The following is a 25,370-nucleotide window of genomic DNA, read 5'->3' on the forward strand; positions in this document are numbered from 1 at the left end:
CATTAGAGTAAACAACAACCACTAAACAGAAAGAGGATGAGAGATACGTGCAACTTCACTACAAGAGAGGGAGGATTTTACCTGAGTCAACCCTGCTTTTGGAGGGAAGAGAGCTTACGTGCCTGGGTGTAAGCCAGGCTATGATCTTCCATACATTTTATTTTCAGGCGTAGACATAGCCTGAGGTCATCAGACAAACACTTCCCACTTTCTTAACATCCAGTCTTCAGATTAAGAGGAAATGTGAGTTGCCTTTACCGTTTCTTCTCTTGCAAATGAGACATTTGCGTGTGGTGGGGCAAGATGGCTGCGGCTTTTTTTGCAAACACAACAAACTAAAAGAGGGGAGATTTAGATTAGAGATTAGGAGGAAATTCTTCACTCAGTGGTGAGGCACTGGAGCAGGTTGCCCAGAGAGGTTGTAGATGCCTCATCCCTGGAGGTGTTCAAGACCAGGTTAGAAGGAGGCCCTGAGCAACCTGATCTAGAGAGAGCTGTCCCTGCCCATGGCAGGGGGGTTGGAACTAGGTGATCTTTAAGGTCCTTTTAAAACCTTAGAGTTCCAGTGTTGTATAATAAAGCATAATCCAAAAGTCTGGTAAAAAAACAAACTCACAGAAAACCCAACTAAATTTGTGCCTGTGTGTTGAGAGGTGCTTCCATTGGAGGTGATTTCACTCAGATGGCTGAGTCAGGACCCAGTTTAGGCTGATCATCCCAAACTGCTAAGAACAATTGGAGGAAACCAAATGTTCTCTCCACTTTTCCCCGTGTTAATTTTCTTGTTCCTTGTAGTTGCTTATAATACTTTCCAGGTGTGGTAGCCTGATAGGGTGAAACTGAGAAGTTTTCTGCTGTCAGCAACAACCTGGGCTAATTCTTCTTTACTAGCATTATGCAGGATAATTTCTTGAAGAACTGTAAAGGCTTTCTCACAAATATTTCCAACAAAACTTGCTGGAAGCTGTTTTCATCATGAGATGATGTTTTTTCAAATTATATACTGATTTTTTTCTCTGTCAGAAATATTTAACAGAAAATTAAAACCTCATTAAGCAATCTCAGTAATCCATAATTAATATGTGTATAAAAATTGCTCATATTAATGTTTTTCTTTAGTAACAATGGTAGGGAACAAGTGAGCTGAAGTCTGAAAACATGAACATGAAATGTATATAGAAAGATCAAGCACTATAATTTATGGACACACTAACAAGGCAACTTAAAATAAATATTGTGATACAGTTAATTTTTACCAGGGCAGATACCAAAACATTAATAACACAATGCTATGTAATATGGTAAAGTTTCTTGTATAAATGGGATTAATATTGCTCAGTTACCCTGTGTGAACTGTTTCATCATAATCATCCAAAACACATGTATGACAAAGCAAGTAGATTCCTAATTTTAATTTAAAATTTTGACTATGCCCAGCAGTGCCCCTGTAAGTCACAGCAAAGAGAGGCATTCCCAGGATTTTTGTTCAGCTCTGTTCATTCATCCAAGCCAAGTTCTCTGGACTAGATCCAGTAACTTTATGCTGAGTGGAAGTTCTGCCTGATGGAAATGTTAACCTGTGATGTCAAAGCAAAACTTTACAGCCCAATTTTCAAAACAGCTCTTATGTTCTGGCAAACAGTTTTGTCCCACAATCCCTACAGCCTTATTAAAGTTACTTTTAGGAATGCAAAAATCATAGCATCAGGAGTGAACACATTTCAGGGGGTGAACCTGTTAAGTACAGTTTGGAGATCTTTACTTGTTTCTTAAAAGTATCTCTATTCACTAGTCATAGTAAAATTTAAAGTGTTTAAACCATTTATCATTTAGATTAGAACCACTCTCACTTTCTACAAAGTATTATTTATTTATTTTTCTTAAGTACCAGCTGATGCCTTAAATTGAGCAGAGTCTTTGCATCAATTGAATTCATCTAATAGCATGGTGAAAATTTCATCAAAGGCTTGAGAAGGGACAGACCTTACAGGCAATCTAGTTTGTGTATTGCAAGTTATAGAAACAAAGGTGGTTTTGTTGTTGTTTTGTTTTGTTTTGTTTGTTTGTTTTCAACATAAATCTGTACAGCTTGCTGCTGGATATTCAATGAGGAGGATAGCGTTTGGTAAGTAATGCCAACCAAAGCTTGAATTTTTCTGAGGGTTTCTGAATATCAAATTCAAATTTGTGTAATTTAATACAGTAGCATTGCTACATAAAATTATTACAATGCTTTTTAAAATATCTATTTATGTGCTATCAAGATATAAATAATATTTGTTTATCAGCAATGTGAAGTACTTCATGAAATTAATGAGATCAGGTCTGTGCGTTTTCTGAGGTCAGAAAATTGCCAGTCTCAAGAAGAAAACCAGCCTGATAATAAGGTTTACTTTTTTACCTTTAAAACCTTTAAAAAAAGTACTTCACCTCAGCTTTCTATCTTGCTGCTTTTCTAGTCCGTCTAGCTATCATTTATATTACTTCTTCCTTGTTCAGCCTCATAGTATCGTTATTCAGCTTAATGGCATGCATTTGTGCATGCTCAAGTGAAGTCTGAATTTATAAAGCTGTCAGCTGTACAACACTCTGGACTCAAGGGCCTCCAAATTACTCACTTTTGCTGTGTTTCGCTGAAGGACTAGTTTTTGTGTATTGACTAGTAACGTAGGGAATACTGGGGAAATACATGGCACATCAATCAGGGTCTCTCCAGAGCAAGCTCAGACGGTTTCTCATTGCTTCCCCAACCATTTTTTTATGTCTCTGAATCATCATCTAGAAGTGCAACAACTCCATCGGATGTGCACACCAAAGGCAAAACACTTAGCACTCTCTGATTTATCCTTGACGAGCACGCACACACACACAAGTTGGGTCTGCTCAGTAACTGCATCTGGGAAAGCACACCCTTATGCTGACACACAAAAAAGAGCATGCATATGATATTTCTATACCTATCTGCAGGAAGGCAAATATAAATATTCTAAATTTCATACACATAATACTCCAATAAATTCAGCTCATTTAAAAGATCACTTATTCTTTATTTTATTCTTGCCTCTTCCCTTGCCCAAATAATTACACTATTGTCTTTTTTGTAATGTTTGTACTTAATCCTTCATGATCCTTCTTGTCTCATTGTCTGAAATATAATAGAAAGTGAATTAAAAAAAAATCTAGGTTAAACTGCAGGGAATTTCCTGCTTTCTACTCAGAGATTTTTATTTTTTGTAAGCTTACAAAGTGGCACTACTGCTGAGCTGCCCAAAGTTTTAAAAAGTTGTTTTTTTTTTTAAATTTTATTTAGTAAGTATGAATTTGAAGCACAGATCCGAGAGGACTTTAGATACTTTAAAGCACCTCAGACTTCAGAGAATTTGGAGGGATGTGATTGAATCAAGGAGTCAAATGTTCATATCACTGGAGTGCTAATCAAGCTGCTGTAAAGGATTTTAAAGAATAGTTCCTCGTATGACAGCAGCTAGCTGGAAAGGTCTTGACCCACCAAGCAGGTTAGATAGCTTTTATCTTTTTGGACAAGCACCACGTGCAGAGGCTACAGTCTTCCTGGGCTGAAACCTGTGAAGAGCTGGTACAGCCGTCCTGTGAACAGCAGGGCAGGAAGAATGCGCTTTTCCCTTCCACCTCCTGTGCTCTCACTCTTCTCTAAATGTGCCCCTCTGGGAGCCTTGTGGGATATATTCCATAACATTTGTGCAATGCTTACATCTGATGGTAGTTATGACCGCAAAGCACGGGGTGCCAAAACTGATAGAGGTCTGAAAAGGGGTTTGGTGCTTTTGGTGGTTAAATATGTAACAGAGGCAAAAAAAAAGCAGGATGACAACAAAGTCCCAGGAAGACAGATGACTAAAAGGTCTTCAGGCTTGGGGGTCCCTGCCACACACACGCACACACACAGAGGGCACGCACACACACACACACACACACACGGAGCAACACCAACTTCCTGATACAAGAGTTTGGCTGCTTCTCTGTGACCTCAGCAATTTGTTTCTGCCTCTTGCATTTTGGGTTACCCAAAAAGTCCAAATGCCATCTGTCCATCTGTGTCATTGCTCAGGTTGTAGCAGCCAGTCTGTGGCTGTCCCTTCTGCAGGGGCCCTGAAAGCCCTGGAAGACCCAGTGATGTCCTGGGTCAAGTTAGGGGGGGCCAAGACTCTCCCACCTCTCCCTGGGGAGCTCTGTCCTGCCTGTGCTACAGCCCAGCCCCAGACTCAAACAGTAACACTCATAAACACTTGGTGAGGGAGGGGAGTTAAAAAAAAAATAAAGGAAGAGAACAAAAAGAAAAACTGAAGGGGGAAAAAAGAAGGAAAAAAAACAGATAAAAAAAGAAAAACAGAAGGAAAAAAAGAAAGGTGGAAAGAAAAAAAAGAAGAAAAAACAGAAGAAAAAAGAAAAACAGAAGAAAAAAAAGAAAAACAGAAGGAAAAAAAAGGAAAAAAGAAAAATGGAGGAAAAAAGAAAAGCAGGAGAAAAAGGAAAACCAGAGAGAAAAAAGAAAAACAGAACGATAAAGAAAACTGAAAGAAAAAAAAAAGAATAGAAAGAAAAAAGGAAAAAAAAGGAAAAAAGAAAAACAGAAGGAAAAAAAGAAAAACAGAAAAAAAAAACAGAAAGAAAAAAAAACAAGGAAAAAAGAAAAATGGAAGAAAAAAAGAAAAACAGGAGAAAAAAGAAAACCAGAAGGAAAAAGAGAAACAGAAGGATAAAGAAAGACAGAAGGAAAGAAAGAGAAAACAAGGAAAGAAAAGAAAAACAGAATGAAAAAAAAAAAGAAAAAAAGGAAGGAGAAAAGATAAACAGAAGGAAAAAAAAAAGAAAAGCAGAAGGAAAAAAAAAAAAAAAGGAGAAAAGGAGAGAAAGGCCCTCCCCACGGAGGACCCGTGCCGTGCCCCGAATGATGCCGCTGGGCCCCGCCGCAGCGCACCCGGCTCTAGGTGGTGCTGGTGCTCCGCAGCCCCCCGCACCTCCCCGCCCCGGGTGAGGGCTCCGAGAGGGGGTGGGGGGGTTGGAGGGCGAGAGGAGGGCCGGGGAGAGGCGAGGTGCGGTATAATGGGCGCAGTGTGCTGGGCCATAAACCGCGCAGTGTTGGGGAGGACGCGGGGAAGCCGTGTCGGTTTCTGCTCATCCATCACCTGTCAGGGCGCTGCTCCGGCAGCCCCGAGATGAAAGAGCGCGGTTTTGTCTATTGTCTCTCCCTACGGTCACTCTGGAACCGCTCCTGCGCCGCAGCCTTGATGTTAATCCCACTGAACCGGGGGGCTGTCAGGCCAACACGCCGGCGATTTTGTTAGAAAAAAAGAAAAAAGGGGGAAAAAAGTCATTTTGGAGTAGACGCTCCGCTGAATTATCTTCCCTATCATGTTGCTCCGTGTCTTTGCCAGCCGTGCTAATCTTTTTCCCATCAGCGACAGGGCTCCCCTACAGCCCTCCACCCCCCTGTGGGATCGTGGAAATTATGGGCTGTGAAAAGCTGCACAGAACTTCCTGCGAGGTTAGAAGGGGGCAACTTTTAACTGAACTGGCAGCAAATGGCTCCTTTCTGAGCAGGCAGAGCTGAGAAATGAATGTCGTGTCCTCGCTGTGTGACCCATGCAGTTTCCCTCTTTGCGTTTATTATTCCCCTCTTCACATTTGTTACTTTTGCTGAACACTTTTATCATTAATAAATGAGAAACCCACTCTGCCTCACAGCATCTGTTTTTGCTAGGGCTTGCAATTTCCTTTACGTTTAACACTAAAAGCTTGGCAACTTTGTCTTTATCTCGTGAATCTTAATTAAAAAGTAGAAATAGCCTCTCCACCTTGGTGAATCAAAGCTCAGTGTTACAGAGAAGTTGTAGTTGCGTAAATGCTACCCCCAGTCTTGGTAACTAGTTTAGGGCTTTTTCTTGTCTCTCCTTAGCAGATGAAGAGGTTTGCCCTAGCTATGCTATGGATAAATACCAATGCAACAGTTTTTTTGTTGTCTGTGAAGCAGACAATAAACTTCAAAATAATTTGTTAGGAAAGTGTCAGGAGATGCATCTGGACACTGGAGCTCGATGGTCTGTATCTTTAGGCCTGAGTCTGTCGTAGGCTCCCAAATGAAGACAAAGAACAGCCTGTCCCAGCTGCGGCTTGAGTGCAGGTGACCTGCTTTGGGAGTACCAGCAGCTTGGTGCTCTGGACACGGTCTGCTCGTGCCAATTGGCCTGGGAGCCCAGGGAATGGGTTTCAGTGTGGTTCAATTTCTAAGTACAGACACCCTCTGGTGCCAATAATAAAAAAGACATAAGATTTTTGGCTAATGATTCTTTGGGTTATTTATTAATTTATTTATCTCCTCTGAAAATCTCGCTTTGCCATAGCTCTACTCTTGCTGGAGTTTTTCCAGTGACTTTGGTATGTGCAGAATTCAGTTAATGAAATTGAGATTTTAATGGGAAATATGTAAGGTGGACAGAATGCTAGCAGTGCAAATATAACAAGAGAAGATGTGGGTTTTGTGGTTTTGTTGTTGTTGTTGTTGTTTGTTCATTGAATTATATTTTACAGGACCTAGGAAAGAATGGACTTGCAGAGATTTCCGCACTGCATATGGTGTCAGCACAAACTAATCCTATCGCAGGAAATTTTGGAGATCAGTGCAGAGACAGTCCAGGTGCACAGACATCACATATTTCAAGGAAGAAACTTTGAAAGCAATAACCCAAAGGATCTTAGACTGCAACACCTGGTGGCCCATAGGAACTTCCATCCTAGCATTTATGTTCATTGGTTTTACATGACCATTGTAGCTTAATGTATTTACTTGACTACCGTAGCAACGTCATTTTTAAAGTGTTCAGTGGCTTCTGCCTCCTGAGACCATGCAAAATATCAATTGCCCACTAATACTTTTGTTTTTTCCCTGCAACTGGCTGGTATTATTTAAAAGCAAAACACTTCTTGCAGGTAGATCCCATGTGACATTTTTTTTTCAGTAACACAAAGAAGCAAACAAAAATACAAATGAAAAAGATCAAAAAGGCCACTTTTCTCAATAATCTGAAAGGCTTGATTGATATGTTTGTGTACATAAACTTGAAAATATATTTTTTAAAGCTAAACTATTCAGCACAGTCAATAGGATCAATAGGAGAAGACCAGAGGCAACCTACTCAAATGGGTCTGCACTGGTCCACAAACATCCTCTTGTCATGAACATGGTGGCCATGCAAAGGAGTTCTGGTGAGAAACGAACTCTTTTGGGGTGAAGTACAAACTCTTGGGGTGGACAGGGAGCTTAAGAACAGAGCCACTGTGCAGGCAAAATGTAAGCCATGTTCAACTTATCATTTCGTTGTTCTCCTGACAGCTGAAGGATGTCTATTTTCAAGTCAGGAGATATTTGCTAGTGCTTTTTCTACCATATTGACATTTGACATGACATTTCAGGAGTGCATGAGAACCTTTGATGAACCTGACTACTCATTTCCCTATATCCCCTGTGACCATAGTTTCATGAGTTACCACGTCAGCTGAGTGGCAGTGACTGACTCTGTGAGTGCTTTTAGCTTGTAACAAATGCAGATAAAATGAGTCACACCAGTCCTCAGTGTAAAAGGTAATTCTTTAATGTTATCTGTGGCAATAGCAATGGGCTAAGATTAAGCATGCAGTGAGCTTCAGTGGTTCAGCTGATGCCTGGTAACTCATTAATATTCAATAACCTGATCATGTGTCAGAGCTCTCGGTTTTCTTCAGCTCCTTTGAAAAGTCTTAGGCAGGGATTGTGCTGTGGAAAGCACCTTCCACCTCAGACAGCTGGGGGATGTTCTGCCCTTGAGACTCTGTTGCGGATCCCATTCAAGAAAAAAAAAATCAAATCCTACCTTGGTCTCTGGCTGGTATAGTAAATCTGTAAAAATCACTCATGCTGAGAGGTGTGGATCCACATAGATCTAGGCAGAATGTAAATAACATAATCCTAAGAAAACTGCCTGGGTTGCAAGGGAGAGGAACTGTAGCATGCACAGAATACATAAGAGGGACAAGTGCAGAGGCAGACTTTTTTCCTTCTTTTTTAACTTGTGAGAGTTAATATTCATTTTGTGAGAGGCTTTAATGGTGTGTTCTTACCCTTCAGACTGGTAAAATCCAGGGGGAGATACAAGACTGGAATGAAGATTGTTCCTCGCAGCATCAAAGAAGCTGGGTGGCCCAAGCAAAAATAAGTTTTATGAAGCATAGTTTTAAAAGTAGGCATTTAAAACCAGGGTATTGTGTTGTAACCTTTCTGTCAGCTAAAGTGGCTTTTTATGGATATCAACTCAGGAGGCTTGACTGAAGATATGCCAGGAATGTTGGATAGGTCAGCTGGATGCTGAACTGACATGTCCTAAAGGAGTGAGACATGATCCAAGAGCAACGCCAGCATTAGGGTGTGTCAGGACAGAAAATGACCAGTACCTGGTACTTTTAATAGTCCTCAGTTCTGCAAAGCAGCAGTGAGCATTCCATGAGACATTTTATTGATGACACCGTTGGCTGTGAGACAAACTCCATAGATAAAGATTTTCAGATTTACTTTATGGTCTTTTCAATAAAAAGTAATCTTTTTTTTTTTTTTTTCCTTCATTAAGATAAGAATTATTGGCAATACTTTAGATTATAACAAATGCCTGAAATATACCTTAGCTAATTTAGCTTTAATAGGAAACTAATTATAAAACCAATACAAACCTATTGATTGCTACACTTACATCTACAGGACTTCATCATGTACCTACTATTATGTGCACCCAGTCTGCTAAATCTTTCAAATAATATGTTGAAGTCTTAGAGGTGTACCTGTATCTTGTTAAGGTTAAAGGCATTATTGCTTGTAGGAATACATTTGCAGTTGTTTAGAATCTCCTTTTTTTTTTTTTTCCTGGGTTGTTATTTTTTAGACAAAGCATCTGCCTTGTATGGAATTCTGTGTATGCGCATAGAAAATTTTTTCCAAAATTCTTCATCTGTTTCAGAGAATTAATACATCACTTTTGAGAAAAGAATATTATTTTGTCCACGTGACAGAGGTGATTACCTTAAGTAATCCGATTACCCACATACCAGGAGGCTTTAAATTTGGCAGGGGGGATTGTACATTTTGGAATATCCTCAGTCCTTGTCTTCCCATAGAGGCACTATATCTCTCCCTGTAAATTCATTCCCTTTTCTCATTTCAGTGCTTGCACTGTTACAGACTGACCAGTTCTATTTTGTGCCTGAGCAGGCATTTTGGCCAGAGACCTCCCAGAGTCCCTCACCCAGCCGGCTGGTTCCATCTCTGATTCTCCATCCAGCCTCAGTTCCTTCACATCTTGCTTGCATTTTCCTCCCTGTCTCTTGCCACATGCCTTTTTTTTTTTTTTTTCTCACAGAAACTCAGTGTCAAGTTCAGTCCCTCATTTCATATTTCTAAAGCTTTGCTATTCCTGAACTTCACTGTGAACTCCTTTTCCCTACCTTTAAAAAAAAAAAAAAAGATTTTTTTTTCCTTTTCTGAAGCACGCTGAACCCTGCCTGAATGCCTCCAAATTCCAGTAAAAATACAGCCTGTTCCCTACAGGGGGACCAAAAAGATTACAGGGGCTGGAGAAAGCTCCATGTAACTTCACCCACACACCTGTGCAGGGGTGAGGCTCCACTTGCTTCCTCCAGGCTCACTCCTCATGACCTCATTCAAAATCCTGACTCAGATAAAACTCCCCTTGAAATCAATGACTATATAGGCTAATTAAGAACTTCTGGACTGGAACCAAACATCTTGTTGGAAGTCTAATTAGGGATGATTATAAGTTGATTGTCTACAGTAAATAAAATAGGCTTTCTTGATTTGCTTTTCTGCTCTTCTTGGAAAGTTGAGAGGGACTGTAGGAAAAAAGTTCATGTTGATGTATTTTGTGCACTGTTGTAAGAAGGTGGCAGCTCAGACTGAATGTTAAACCCTGTACAAATCTTGCTAAAAAATAATAATAATAATAATAAAAATCCTAAACAATCCATATGCTAAAAATCACAAATTCCCACACAGTGAATATGCCTGTGCTCATTTCTCAAGAGGTAGAAAATCCATTGCTTTATCCAGCTGTAACTTAAAAGTCCTTTTGAAGAGAATGGTAGCAAAATTATTACCCAAGTCCTGCATGAGATTGTAACCCTGAGCTCATGCTTCATTTCCATTACTTTTTAAATTTGTTGAATTATATAATATATATATTATATTATATTATATATAAATATATTATATAATATTATATATATTATATAATAGACCTGTTAGTTTTAGTTTACGAATGGGATCTGATCAAGCATCACTGCAATATCACTGAAAAACTCACAGGGAATTTCAATGAGGATTAAAACAGTTTATGGATATTTTGCTTTTTGTTAGGTTTTGGGAAATAAGATTTTATCATGAATTCACAAATAACAACATAAACAGACATATGTGAGGATTCAATACTAAATGTGTGCAGTATGGTATAGTTCCTGTAAATATAAGAATTCCATATCTAGACCTGGGATTATTATTTAAGAAAATTGTTGTTCTTCAGTACCAACAAATTAAAGTAGTTTGTGTTGAGGCTTGTGTTGTAGAGTCCTGACTGATGATCAGGCCAGGCAAGCTAGCTTGAATACATACACTACAATAAGAAATACACAGATTGTGTGACAAATTATCCAAAGAACAGTCACACAACTGAAAATTATCAATTATAACTTTTTTCTTTTCTCCTTCCGTGATCTGTAGAATTTCATTCATGTTTTAACATTCGTGGACAGTAATTTTCCAAAAATAAGCACTGTAGGATTTTGTTCACTATATTTTAGATGTAGTAATTTTTCTTTGACTCAATTTCTTTCCTTGACCAGGTGGGGGTGTTCTTGGCATAACATTCCTCAAGAATAAGATCCACGAATATATGGTAATTCTCTGCTGACATCTGGGAAGAGTTGGTTTTACTCTATGTTCCAGCTCTGACTGCAAGCAGATGGGATCACCATTTTGACTCGATCATAGAAATGGTCTTATTCTGAGAGTCCTATTACACCAATATCCACAACAATGAATCTGGGCTGATGGTTCTGGAGCAAGGCAGTGCAATAGTATTTTAATTAATATAACCATTGTGCATAGTATGGAATAATCACCTAATCACCCTTACAAAAATATTCTACTTAGTGTTTAAGTGTTTAGCTGGGGGAATATTTGGGGGAAAAAACAAAAACAAAAACAAAAACAAACTTGCTTTTTTGCTTTTGTTAAAATTCCAGAACAAAATAAGAATTCCACAAATAGTTTTCTATAGTAAAAAGTTTGTGAGTTTTTTTTTTTTTTTTTTTAATTCAGCTGCTTATCCTATCTTTGTGAGGTATTAAGTAGCTCCAGAACTGCATTAATATTCTTAATATTTATACGTATATACATAGGCTTCTCTCTATATATATGCTTTAGTACCTTTACACCTAAAAAGAGGAAGAAGTAGTAGTTTACAAAGACCGTATTAGACAGTGAAACATTTTACAAGGTGAAAGATGATACAAGATTTCAGCTCACACTGAAAGGCTGCAGCCAAGTCAGGAAATGAAGCCAGCGCAGTTCTAAATATAAGATCATCTTTCCTATTTTATTGTCACTCCTGAAGTTTACTAAAAATAGAAGTTCAGTAAGTAGCTCAGAGAACTGGTCCACTTGTTCCAATGCCAATAAGAACTGAGTGTTAAGAAAATCCTTTCAAATTTTGCTAAGATTTTGCAGACCTTTACATTAGAGCTTTGGACTTTCTCTTGAAGGTGACTTCTGCTTCCCATAAAAGAAAGTGCTGTCACCTGAAATAGCTGCTACCTGGCCACACAAGTAAGGATACTACCAATTAACAACCATTACCATCACCATCATAAAAATTGAGTTTTGCTTTGCTTAAGAGGTATTAGTTGATGAAAATGTGGTATTAAATTAATGAAGATACCACTATAGATGGAAGGGTTCACTAGTCTCCTCTTACAAGCAGGAAAACCTAGAGCTGAAGTTGCTTTCCCAAAATTACCCCCATCAAGTTAGATTCTGTACTTCCTTTGTCCCATGCAGTGATCTACTCGCTAGTCTGTACTGACTCTTGCTAAGTCAAAAGGCACGTGTCTTCAAAACCACTTCAGTACTCCCTGTTACCTTAGTAAACAATGTCACCTTGGTAGAAGACATGTTTCAGCTTTTATTATTTAATTCACAAGCCAGTGTTACCCAGGAGATAGTTTCATAAATCCATATACATACGTTCACATCATATGACGATCACAGTAAAATGAACAGTATTAGATCGCAGTGCATTTGTGCACGTACAGAAATATGCACATAGGTCTGCTCATCATTTCCATTTACATCCCAATAACTCCTGAATCACTTAACTAGTTTCAACACAGCATGCCCACAGAATTTTAAAGGAATTAAATATCTAATTTTGTAGGAACAAGTGAGCAGAAAGGAGAGAGGTCATTAGTGGTCTAATCAAGTTATACCTTCTCTGATCACAAGGTTCAGCATGCTCTCCACCCACTGGAGAATTCACACAGGAGACAACTATTATGGCTGCTCCAACCACAGGAAAAGTTTTAATTGGTACTCACACCAGAGAATGCAACCACAAGACACAAATCCATAAAAAAATATTTGAAAAGCCAGGCTTCATTAGTTCTGCTGCAGATGGAGTTGCTTGTCTCTCCAGGAACCTCTCTTGACTGTATTTGTGGCAATTCACCAGAGTTTTCATCTTCCATTTCTTCTGAGCTGATCTCTCTCGATTGCAGCTGGCCTGCTGAGCTCTGAGAAACAGATGTGTGAGGTCCCTGACTGCTGCTTGGTGAACTCATCTTGTGCCATTTCAGTGCTAGTGCTGTGCTGCTTGATTCCTCCACATCCACTCCCTTTCCAATCTCTGCTCACTTTGAGCTATCACACCCTCCACAGCCCAATCACAATGCAGCCGTGGATCAGTGAATGTGTCACAGGGAATCCTCTGATGTGTGTGAGGGGGGAAAAATGTTTGCATTTCCCTTCTTACTCATCTTTTTCCAAAAAGACCACCTCCAGCTTTCCAATGTTGGCTAATGGGCTCAGTGAGTTGGTATTGCAGTAATCACTTTTCATCTCCAAACAAACTTCAGTCATCTGAATGAGCTTGGTATATCCCTTTTATCAGTTAAGTGTTTCTCCTGTATCTGTAAAGCCCAGGCTAGGATTCATGTCCCTTGACTTTTCCTGTCTTTGTGAATTGCCTAGAGGATCAGCCTCCACAGAGAAAGGCAGGCAGCTCTGAAGAAAGACATTCATGCCAACTACTTCTTAGGACAGAATGAATCACTCTTTGGAAGTGACTACAAGTTTCACTGATATGGGGGGTGGGGAGTGAGGGGGCTGTCTAGATAAGTAAATTAGATTAGATTTCTAAACTGGAACATGGCTGAAAATGTCAGAGAGAAACCTTATTCAAAATACATAGACCATAATCTATCACGAAAATAACAAAGAAGAATATAATATTCAATTAAAAAAAGAGATCTGGAAGTTAAGTGATTTGTTGATGACAGCCCAATCCTCATTTGGAATAAACTGGCATCAGCAGCCATCAGAATCAATAAGATCATGTTACTAAACACCAGCTAAGGATGTGGACTTAAAATAACATGATTTTATTTTCACTAAATAGAAAATGCTAGAGAGGCAGCTGTGCTCTTAAGAAGAGCCAAGCAACTTGCCATACTTTTTCTATGACCACCTCCTCTCCCAGCAGGGGAAGAAATGCTGACACACAAATGTTTTGTAAAATTTAACATGCTAGAGAGAGAAAAAAAAAATCTAAACAGACGTAGTGTTCTGTCAAGTAAGGGCTTTTATAACAGCAATCCAAACAAGAAATATTCCAGTGGACTCAGCCCATTTCTACCCCAGTGGGGAGCTCCACATTCACTCTGCCAAGAGTGAACATGGAGATATAGTCCTGCTTGATGACCACAGGCTCACAGATATGTCAGCTGCCCTTCACTTTTACTCTGCCGTGCTATCTACCTGTGGAAGAAGGGAAACCTTTAAACTGTTGTCCTTCTGGAGTATAATCACTCTTAGGTTCAAATCAGATGTGCTGGTTTAATCAGTAAGTTCTTAAAAGTCTCCAAATGCTCAGGCATTTTACGTAAGTTGCAAGGAAATGGAAACACAATAGTTAATTGGTTTTGAAAGTTATATCTTACCTTTATGGGATCATGGGATAACAACCTAATGAATCCCTTAAATCTCCAATTATGATAAATCCTATTTTATATTAACTTATAAGGCTTTTTGCTTCAGATTACTTTTTTATAGTCATTATAAAAATGACCTCTTTATCTATCTTTAATATAAAATTCTGCAGCATTTTATGAGTGAATGGCAGTATTACTAGACTGTGAGGTAGACTATAGGAGGAAAACTATAATATACCGAGTTCGATGACAAATTTCAGAAGAGAGTATCCCCAAACAAGGTTGGCTACAGATTAATATACTTTTCCTTTTGAAAATCTGCCATGGGAAAAATATACAAAAGCCTTAGTCACATTTACATATTTCAACCAAGAACAACAGCATGGAAAGCACGCTTTCCTTTTTGAAGGAAAGCATCATCAGCCTTTTCTGAAAGATTTGTACTCTAAACCCAGTTACGGAAGTCTCTGATTTAGTTTATAGACCTGACAGGATGGGTGAATATAGTGGAACATAATCTGTCTTTGGTGACACATGCTCTTCTTTCATAAAATCAGCTAAATGGAAAGATGGAACAAAAGCTACCACAGTAGCCCACCAGGAATCTTTCATGAGCTATCCATGCATACACCTATTCTGTTTTAGTTTTCTGAAAACCTCAGAATACCAGGATTTCTCTTTTGACATCTTCATGTGAATGTCAAGAAGGAAAGGACCACTACTGGCAGACAAATGCTAATATTTTTCTACCTCCAGTGGCTACTTTTGTACCTCCCAAAAACATGCACGCGATCTTGGCAAAAGTCCAGATGTTTCCGTTCTGTTCTGCTGAAGCACTGGCAAAAAGCCAAGAAATCAGCAGTTTGAGTTTCCAATAGGGGGAAAAAATTCTTCCCAGAGATTTCGGATGTGATGGGATTTTAATGTAATCCAGGATGTTCCTTAGGTACACCTGCTCAGTGAGTCTATTCTACGTGGCAAAAGGAAGCATTCTAAAGTGGATGGTACTGCTTTGTACAGAGGAAGCCCTAAAAACCTGGCATCCAGAACATTTTTCAAGGTAATTCTACCCCTGCTCTTGGCGTGGTGCCCCTCACTGCATGCAGCGAAGCTGTATTGAGTTAACTATATCCATAGCTGAGGACATAGAGTTGTGACAAATGCAGCTGATTGTTTTTCTCAGGCTTTGCTTCCTCTTGCTTTCAAGTGCAGAACAGCTGCTAGAAAATGGTATATCAATTGTTGCTGCAAGCCACAGCTCTTAATAGCAAGGTGCTCCTGCAGCCTTTTCTGAGAACACCAGTTTCCCCAGACTGAAACTACTGACACTGTACTGGGGCATTTGATTCATTTTCCTTGTGTATTTTGAGCATTATCTGTTAACATCCAAATTATTCTCAGTTTTCTGCAATGCTCCCTAAGAAACGAGTGGTTCAAGAATGTATGTTCATGTGTTTGTGGTAATTAAACCATCATAAAAGTTGCAATGTCAGGAAATACATGGTTTTCTACTCTTTTTTCTTTTCCTTCTTTCCCTCTCACTTTATTTTTTTTTTTATTTTTTTTTCGCCAGCTACTTGTCTATTTATAGAAATATGCCTCACCATTTACTTAAGAGGCAGTGACATGGAGAAGCAGACATTTAGTGGAGTCCATTTGCTTGACAAAAACATCCATTACCTTTATCACCAGTGGAGACTAAAAAAGAATCAATTACAATACTTCACTTGGGAATGACTAATGGAAATGTGAAATACACTGACACTCTGAAATCACTGAGGTAAGTTAAATACTGATACTCGTAAAAGGCAGGAAGCGTTGTTGATACGTTGCTGATTCACTTGATTTGAGACTAGAATGCACTTTCAGTTTGTGTTGATGATGTGAGCTCGTCTAATTTCTACCAACTCTTATTAATCAAGGGTCAGGGAATTAGCTCAGAGGAGAGAGCTGCAGAGGATTTGCACCTGCTTAGTTTAACTACGCAATTAGCACAGAGTGTTAAATACATTGCATCCTGTCCTACAGTCAGAGATCAGTTGTCAACTCCTTATACAATCTAAGAAGCACTTAAATTAGCTATTTGACTGGCTTTAATGGTGCATCTATCATAGGTGCTCTATGACTCTCCTCTGGGTGTGTTAGCACCTTCAAGTTCTGCAGGCCGTGGCAGAGAACATAAGCTAGTGTATGGCCAGATGACATAACTGGGGGTGTGCTCTGTGTCTTCATTCTGTGGCTCTTTGACTGTATCATATATATCTGTACACTGAGTAGCTCCACTGAACATCCCTGTGGACTGGAACTTCATCATCTCTGCTGTCGAATTGTTTGAAAGATCCTTGGCATGTCAACCTTCATATCCCAGATGTACCTCAGAATTGGTTCAAAAGCTAGCATGGGATGAATACGCTCCATTTGGGCATTCACACTGAGTGCAGTTTTCTCAGTGCAGGATTTTCTGTGCAGTTTGACCTCAGTGATGGAGAACAATATGGGATATGTTTAATTTACTCATGTAGACGTTGCTTCTGTATTGTAACAGATAACTGTTTGACATATAACACAACCCACAAAGTCTAACCCAAGAAATTGAATTTTATATATAATACAATTATTTGATATATATTAATACTATTCAGTTAATTCAGATTAAAAAGCTGCACACGTTATATAATTATCATCTTACTTATTGTCTTACTTAGCAAAAGCACATGGTTTGTTATTGAAGGAGATTTGCATTACTCATGGGATCCTCTTTTTCTCATTTTCCCTGAGGTCAAGGAAGGAGGGGGTGACTTTCCTGCCTTGACGGAATCCACCTTACAGACACTTCCAAATCAAAAAGGGCTTTCTGAAAAGATTCTGAAAAGGAAAATTCTTTGGTCATTGCAATGTCCTAGGGACCTGATCCAAGCACTTTGTGAGCAAAGAGAATTGCTGAGTTTGCTACAGAGGGTGAAAGTTCAGTGTCATTGAAATAAATGCCATGGTCCCCTTGATCCACTGAAGTTAGGATTTCAGTCCATAATATTTAAGAAATATCTTTTGATATCTGACAGCTTTTAACTCTCTGAATAACAGTATGTCCTGGTTTCAGTTAGGACAGAGTTAATTTTCCTCCTAGTAGCTGGTAGGGTGCTATGTTTTGGATTAGGATGAGAAGAGCGCTGATAACATGCTGATGTTTTAATTGTTGCAAAGCAGTGCTTACACCAAGCCAAGGACTTTTCAGCTTCTCGCTCTGTCCTGCCAGCGAGCAGGCTAGGGGTGCAGCAAGAGCTGGGAGGGGACAGACCCAGGACAGCTGACCCAAACTGGCCAAAGGGGTATTCCATACCATCCGACATCATGCTAAAAAATATATAGGGGTGGCTAGCCGGGGTGGAGGGGGGGCCGGCTGCTCGGGGATAGGCTGGGCATCGGTCAGCGGGTGGTGAGCAATTGCATTGTGCATCACTTGTTTTGTACACATTATTACTAGTAATACTATTATCATTATTATTATTATTGTTATTATTATTTTCCTGTCTTAATAAACTGTCTTTATCTCAGAGGGTGAGCAAACGGCTGTGTGGTGTTTAGCTGCCGGCCGGGTTAAACCACATCACAGTAGTTCAGCAACATACTTCAGAGGTAAGATATTCAAAGCTCTTTTATACGCAAACAGAGTACAAACACATTCTACAGATACACAATCAAAACTAGCTTACTAATTGATTTTTTTTTTCCTATATATCTTATTTATATGCTAAGAGATGTCCTTGTTTACAAAATGAAATAAACTATTAATTTTTCTGGATTCTCTCTCTCAAATTAACTCAGTCTCATTGTGTGAACAATTCATGATTCATCACAGTGTCAGGAAGGTATGTCCCTGCTAGAACTAGTCAGGTTATTCACAGCAGAATACTTCTGTTGTACAGAAGCAGAAGTACTTCATGAAAGAAATGTGTGTTTATGACCTGTGATCTGAAGAAAAGACACGTGTTGAGTAGGAAGTAAGATGTGGTTTCTACTAGGCTCAAGGTAGAGGTGGAGGGAAAAGAAGGAAGAGGAGGAGAAGTAAAAAGGGCAATTTGCCGCATATTTTCAGTGCATGTTTACTTTGCTAGATGCTTTGATCCTGGACATCCCATGAGAAATTGTGTTTTAGGTATAGGTTATCAGTGTGGAATAACTGACATAAGAACTTTTCATGTTTCAGGTAGGATCACAGTGTGTTTTTACATAATAAACATTGAATAGCAGGAACATGCCCATCTGGAGGGCACAGAATCAATCATAGAATCATAGAATCATTTAGGTTGGAAAAGACCTTCAAGATCACCAAGTCCAACTATCAACCTGACCTACAGAATTCCATCACTAAACATGTCCTTTAGTGTCACTTACACACATCTCTTAAATACCTCCAGGGATGGGGATTCCATCATTTCCCTGGGCAACCCCTTCCAACGCGATCACCCTCTTCATGAAGAAATTCTTCCTAATATTCAATCTAAACCTCACCTGGTACAACTTGATGCCATTTCTTTATGTAGTATCACTTGTCACCTGAGAAAAGATTCTGACACCCTCCTCACTGCAACCTCCTTTCAAAGAGTCTTAGAGAGCAATAAGATCTCTCCTCAGCCTCCTCTTCTCCAAACTAAACAGCCCCAGTTCCCTTAGCTGCTCCTCATAAGTCTTGTTTTTCAGTTCCTTCACCAGCTTTTTTGCTCTTTCCTGCACATGCTCAAGCAACTCAATATTTTTCTTATAGTGAGGAGACCAAAACTGGACATCATATCCCAGGTGTATTCTGACCAGAGCCATGTACAGAGGGACAATTACTTCCCTAGTCCTACTGGACACACTATTTCTGATACAAGCCAGGATGCCATTGGCATTCTTAGCCATCTGGGCACACAGGTGGTTGATGTTCAGCTGGCTATTGATCACCCCAAGGTGACTGAAGGTCTTTTTCTGCTGAGAAACATTCCAGTAGCTCTTCCGCAAGCTTGCATGGATTCCATATCAGTTTAAGACATGCTTTCCATATCAGTTTAAGGTAAAGCTTTTACCTAAAGAATGACTTCCTATCCAAACTGATTGCTTTAAACCCAATTTAAGTAAGATTTGAATTAAGCATATTATGAGTTCATGTCAGATAATTTATTTTCAGTTTTTATTTCTGCGTGTGTGTGAGATGTAATATGTTCATTAATATAAGGACAAAGCTTAATGGGACAAAATAGACCTTCAGAAAAATAACAAATACAGACATGTTAAATATAGATTGCAAGTCATTTGTGCACAAAAACATGGGATACATAGCAATTCTGTATTTAAAAAAACAGATTTTCACATATGGTTTAGATGTTTAAATACATACGTCTTAAAGCTCTTGAAATTCACCAAGTTAGAAAACTTTGATGTCATCCTAAAATTTTTATTTTTTTTTGCAAAGAAGTTCTTAAAGTGTGTACAAGAAAAAGTGCATGCTTTTTTTTATTCATGTCACACATAAAAAATGATGTGCACTCCCATTTCATTTTTAAGGTTTTACACCACATATTTTCAGTGCACCTGTTATGCAAATAAAAATTGCACTTCCTACTGGAATTTAACTGACCATGGCCACATTCTGTAGCAAAAGTTGTCACATTACCGAAAAGTCAAACACCAGAGTTGAAGGATTGTACCAAAGAAATGTTAACACCGATCCTCACTTTTCCCACTTTTTCAATTAAGTTGAGGATGAACTTCATAAATGAACTTCATTTTGTACAAAAAGTCAGTCATGAATACAGATACACTGTGGGAAAAGGAGTTTGGCTAATGAACTGGAATGAGATGGCAAGGAATGCAAAAAAATCCTGCAAACTCCTTTGGCAGTATCTAGTTATAAGTTTATCACAAGACAGGAATGATGTTTGCCACAGGAAAGTCTGTCTGTTTCTGTTCTCTTCCTGACAATCCTTATTCCAGCATCAATTTGCAACACTTCCATTTCCTGAAAAATTACCTTCAGTAATCTCATCTGGGAATTATATCCATGTCAGTATCAACATATTTTATATTGCCCATAAGGGATGGCAAATGTACCGTGTGCAGAGACCTCAACAACTGCTTAGGGCCTTGACAACTGCAAAACAAAGATGTTCTGTGCTGGCCTAAGCTTGTGAGAATGAGAGAAGTGCTGGAGCCAACCGCATGCTTTGGTAGCTTTCCAACTCTGGCAGGAAAACTATTTTATTTTTTTTTTGGTAACAAATGGCACTAATGAGAACAATGGATTTCAGTAATTAGGTTAAGAGGCTTAAACAAACAATCTAACTAGAACAATGAAAGATGGAGATGGGAATGTAGATTATTGTAAGCTTATTGTCGTTATAGACTGATAAAGGTTTAGTGGGCTATCTGGAATTATTATAAATTATTTCATCATGAGCTTCATTCCAGAGCTGTCCATTTCTCTATCTGCTGTTCAGATTTAGAAACAGATAAGCTATGTAATAGGACTGGAAGAAAGTAAATCTGAGAACTGCTGGGGGTGAGCTGACTGCACAGGAAGTAAATTCCTTGTTCATCCAAACAACAGCTGTAGTTTTTACAGAAAGGGAGATCAGTACATGAGTTAATGTCTCTAAGCTTTTGGAGAACAGCATTCAAATCCCTGCTCTGCTGCACATTTCGCATAAGATCTTGAGCACTTCATTTGAACCTCATTTTCCATTAATGAAAAACTACAGTAAAAGGCAGAGAATTTTGTTGTTGTTGTTGAGTTGCAAAGCTTATGACGTGCTCAGATAAGAGATAATGAGTTAGTTTAAATGTCTTATGAACCACTGTAATATTTTGCAATTTACCCTACTAATTGGATTCAGCTGAAAGCTGAGGGATGCTCAATAGAAAGCCTGCCCTTGCATTGAGGTTGGTGTTTTTGATGAGGAATTGGGTTCTTTTGTTACACTCTTTGATGGTTCTTTAGATGCGAAGTTACTTTAGCTTTTCCAAATTGCCCCGTTCTTTGGGATATAGTTGGTCGTGACAAACATTTTTACAAAGAGATTTCATTTTTACAAGTTAGTAGAGAAACCAAGAGGGACATCATTTGGCTGAAGTGAAGACGTGTGGAACAACTTCACCTTATTCTTCAGGACAGAGTCTGCTATGGTCATAAAAGTCAGCTTTACTCTTAACTTTCTTTAGGAACAAGTGGAGCTTCTTTTCACGCTTTCAAGCTTCTACAGCAGTGTGAAAGATTGGGTTAAGTGACATAGCAGTAAGAGTGGTGTTGGACTGGAAATTTGTTTCTTAAAGACTATTGATTGCAGTTTGTCTACATTTAAGGTGAGAAAAGAGAAGTTATATCTCAAATATTAATTTTGTATTTATTAATTATTTCAAAATTTACTTCACAACCAAGTCTCTAAGTTGTTTATATATATATGTGTATATACATAAAGCCTAGTTTCAGGAAGAAAAGAAAACACAATGGGTACAATATGTAGAAATACCTATATATTATAACTTTGAGGTTAAAAGATACCCAGAAGAGGATGTGAGAAGCTAAAAGTAATGAGGGAAGATGTTGGCATGACATAATGTATTTTTTAATGAATACTAGAAGAAAAGTATGACCTAATACGGAATTGTCTTAATCTTGGATGTAAACAATCTAATTCTTATTAGAAAACATTAAATAGTTAAAATTCATAAAATAACTGAATTTGTAGAAAGAAAATACATTTGATATACTTCTGCCATATGGGAACAGTAAACATTCTAGCTTCTTATGATCTGGGGAATGCAAAACAACTTTCAGTAGAAATGAAAACTTTTAATTCAGTGGACCAGATGTTTTACACGCAAATTGCTTTAGGAAATTTTTAATCCTCAGTTTTAAACAAATTCTGGAATACTACGGAAACTTCAGCTGACTGAAAATAAACTGCTAGTGTGTTAATATTCCAAAAAGTCTGACAAGATGACTGGAGTAAGTGTAGGTCAATGAGTCTGATATCTGTTCCAGAAAATATAACAGAAAAACTGCGAAGAGAAATAATTAAAGGATAGAAATAAAATTAATTCCTGACAACATAGTTTTATGAAAAGCTCATGTCAAAAGATCTCACTTTATTCTTTGATGAAATTGCAACCTTGTTTGAATAATTAGATTTCTGTAAAATATTTGAATTTAGCAACACAGGATGTTCTGATTTAAACATTGGCATCATATACTATTAATAAAGTAAATGTTTTATGAATTAAGAACTGGTTAAGTGATAGATCTTAAAAAGAGATTGTCTCCAGGAAATTATCAACAGCTGAACATACTTATAATGGAGTTTCATGGGGGATCAGTAGCAGTCTTGATACCATTCAGAGACTTCACTGATTATTTTTGAAAGTAAACAATAAATCACTTATGATAACATTTGTAATTAAAAGACGGGGAAAAAATACTTCATAAAGTAGTAAATAAGGATAAATCATTCAGGCAGGATGATCTGGATCTTTTCATAAACAGGACTTTAAAAAGGACATAGTGATCAAAGTGAAGGAGCAACCTAATGTGAGGTCTCAGCATGCTAAGAGTACAGATAATTAACTTTAATTGTAGCCTGCCTGCAAATGCAACTATGCTGTTCTCTGGATTTTGGCTCTTTAATGTGCAGTCAGCTCTGGTGGCTCAGTACTGCGCTGCTCTACTCTTCTTCTTCTGCTGGCTAGGATAAACCGAGACAGCTCAGATGCCTCTGCCACCATGATGTAGGTTTGCCCTTGGTCACAATCACAGTACTTTCACAGGGGAATGCAATGGGTACTAAATAACCCTTCAGTCTAGGAGGAAGGAAATAACAGGAAGCGATGACTGGAAGTTTAAGTCATGTACTTTTAAGCTAAAGGGTATTATTGTTAATATATGTACCTCACTGGAAGAAATCATCATGGGAACTTCTGCCTTTAGTCAGCACTGTACCTTTGGATGCACATTGTGTTGTGTGAGGGGCTGTCAGTCGCTTCCTATAAGACATAGCTAAAAAGTGTTGTGCAACTATCTTATTATTGCTTTTAAGAATAGTGACCAGGTAGCAATTTTTGTTTACTGCTCAGAATGATCAGATTTATAACACTTGTTTTAGACTGGAAGAAGCTGAAACATCATACTCACAGGCAGAAGAATATAGTAAGTATAGAAGAATTTGTAAAGCAAAAGAAAGTTTAAAATAGGAAGTACTAACAAGTCAAATCTAAAACTGTGCTTCGAGGCAGCATGCCTGCCAGTTGAAAAAAAGGCCTAGAGTGGCCCATGGTTAATGCTTTTCAGATGACAGAAAGGGTATGACCTTGAGAGGTCATCCCCTATCTTAAGTCAAGATCAATTCCACTGAAAGCTGATTAAGAGAAAAATGAAATGCTAGTAATGTTAAGCACACAGGTATAAAAAATGTCCCTGCTTCAACAATGTAACATGGCTTCTAATCCAACTGAACTCCCCCCCTAACCCCGGCATTTCGGAAGAAATAGTAGGAGTTTCTCATACAACCTGTGAATGTATGACCCTTCCAGAAGAATCCATAAAATCCTCCAAATGTGCTGTGTTTTCAGAGGCTTCAGGCTAGAAGCCCAGAAAGCACTGCAGCTATATCTGTGTGCTGGTAAACTAGTTTGGGTCAAGGATTAAAGAGTGTCCTGACCCTGATTCAGCCTGGCTAGTGTGGAAGTGCAGAACAGGTTGTATTTCAAGAGCAGCAGAACAATATGATCAATTACAAGTGACTGAACTTCTCAGGAGAGACAAGGCTCCTTATTCAGGAATATGCTCTTTTAAATTCAGATTTATACAGGGATTCTATAATCAGTACCTTAACGTGTCTATAACCCTCCTGCCCACTGCTGAAACAATAAACCTTCAGGACTCTATTTCTTGTAGAATCACTTTTTGTATCTGATAACAGTATAAAGGACCTTTAATTTAAAGGCCTTTGTTTTGGGGAAAAAATGAATTTAAAGAGTGGTATTGAAATAATTTTGTGGTAAAAATGACCCTAAAAATCCTACTTCTTCAGCACTTTTTTAGTTAGTGTATGTTTGTGCTGTATACGTCACCAGTACAATTTATTTCAGGGACTATTACTGTAAATTGGGTTAACTAGAGGAACCTGCTGCAGGCAGTGTTCTGTGTGTTTCTATGGCATTATTTTGGGATGTAGGTTAGTGCTCTCCCATTAAGGATCTTCAAAATTGAATACAGTAAATATTGGAAGAAATATCTTCTAGATAAAATGGTATAAGAATTGACAGACTTCTGATAAAATTTCTTTGGAAAATATCTGAAGAGTTACCTGCATAAGAAAATCAGTTTCAGAATCTACTAGAATTACATCTTAAAAACCCCAGCCACAGGTCCTGAAGTTGCACAGGCTAAAGAAATGTACAATTTGTTCAAGGATACATACATTAGATCAATTTAAATAGACAAGACTTGACCTGAAAATAGTTAATGCAATAGGCTCATTCTGTTCCCACATGCTATCAGCCATACTGGTGTCAGTCCAGAATAATGAATTTGGCTCCATGGGTTTCAGTTTACAAAAACTAAGGCATTGAAATGACTTTTCTACATTTGATATTTATTGTAGGTGAGAACAATGTTTGAAACAAGGAATGAAGATCATATTGTAACAGCACTTGCAACTAGCACAAGAGATTAGGTGGGAACAAGAAGTCGGGGTAGGGAGGGAGCAGGATTAGCCTTCAAGCACAAATATAGTTTAGCTCATATTGAGTATGAAACCTCACCTGAAGTCCCTCTTGTCATGATAGTTTGCACTACAGCTCAAACTCCATCATGGCCTGTCTCTTGTCCCAAGCAAGTGGAGTAGGTCCGTGGGCAGGGGCCCTGGCTTCCGTAAGATCTCTGGCCATGTGTCTGATATAGGCACCATTGTCTTGACCTTTAACAGCTCCAAAAAGTGCTGCAGACTTCACAGTGCTTCAAGAATCATGCTCCTTGGGCTGTGTGTGATGCAAAAATACAACGAAAATATTGTGCCTGATAATTTTAAGGATCTTAAAGTAAAAGACAGGAGGTAGCAGAA

The sequence above is a fragment of the Cygnus atratus genome, chromosome 3, assembly GCF_013377495.2.
Source record: "Cygnus atratus isolate AKBS03 ecotype Queensland, Australia chromosome 3, CAtr_DNAZoo_HiC_assembly, whole genome shotgun sequence".
Taxonomy (NCBI): Eukaryota; Metazoa; Chordata; class Aves; order Anseriformes; family Anatidae; genus Cygnus; species Cygnus atratus.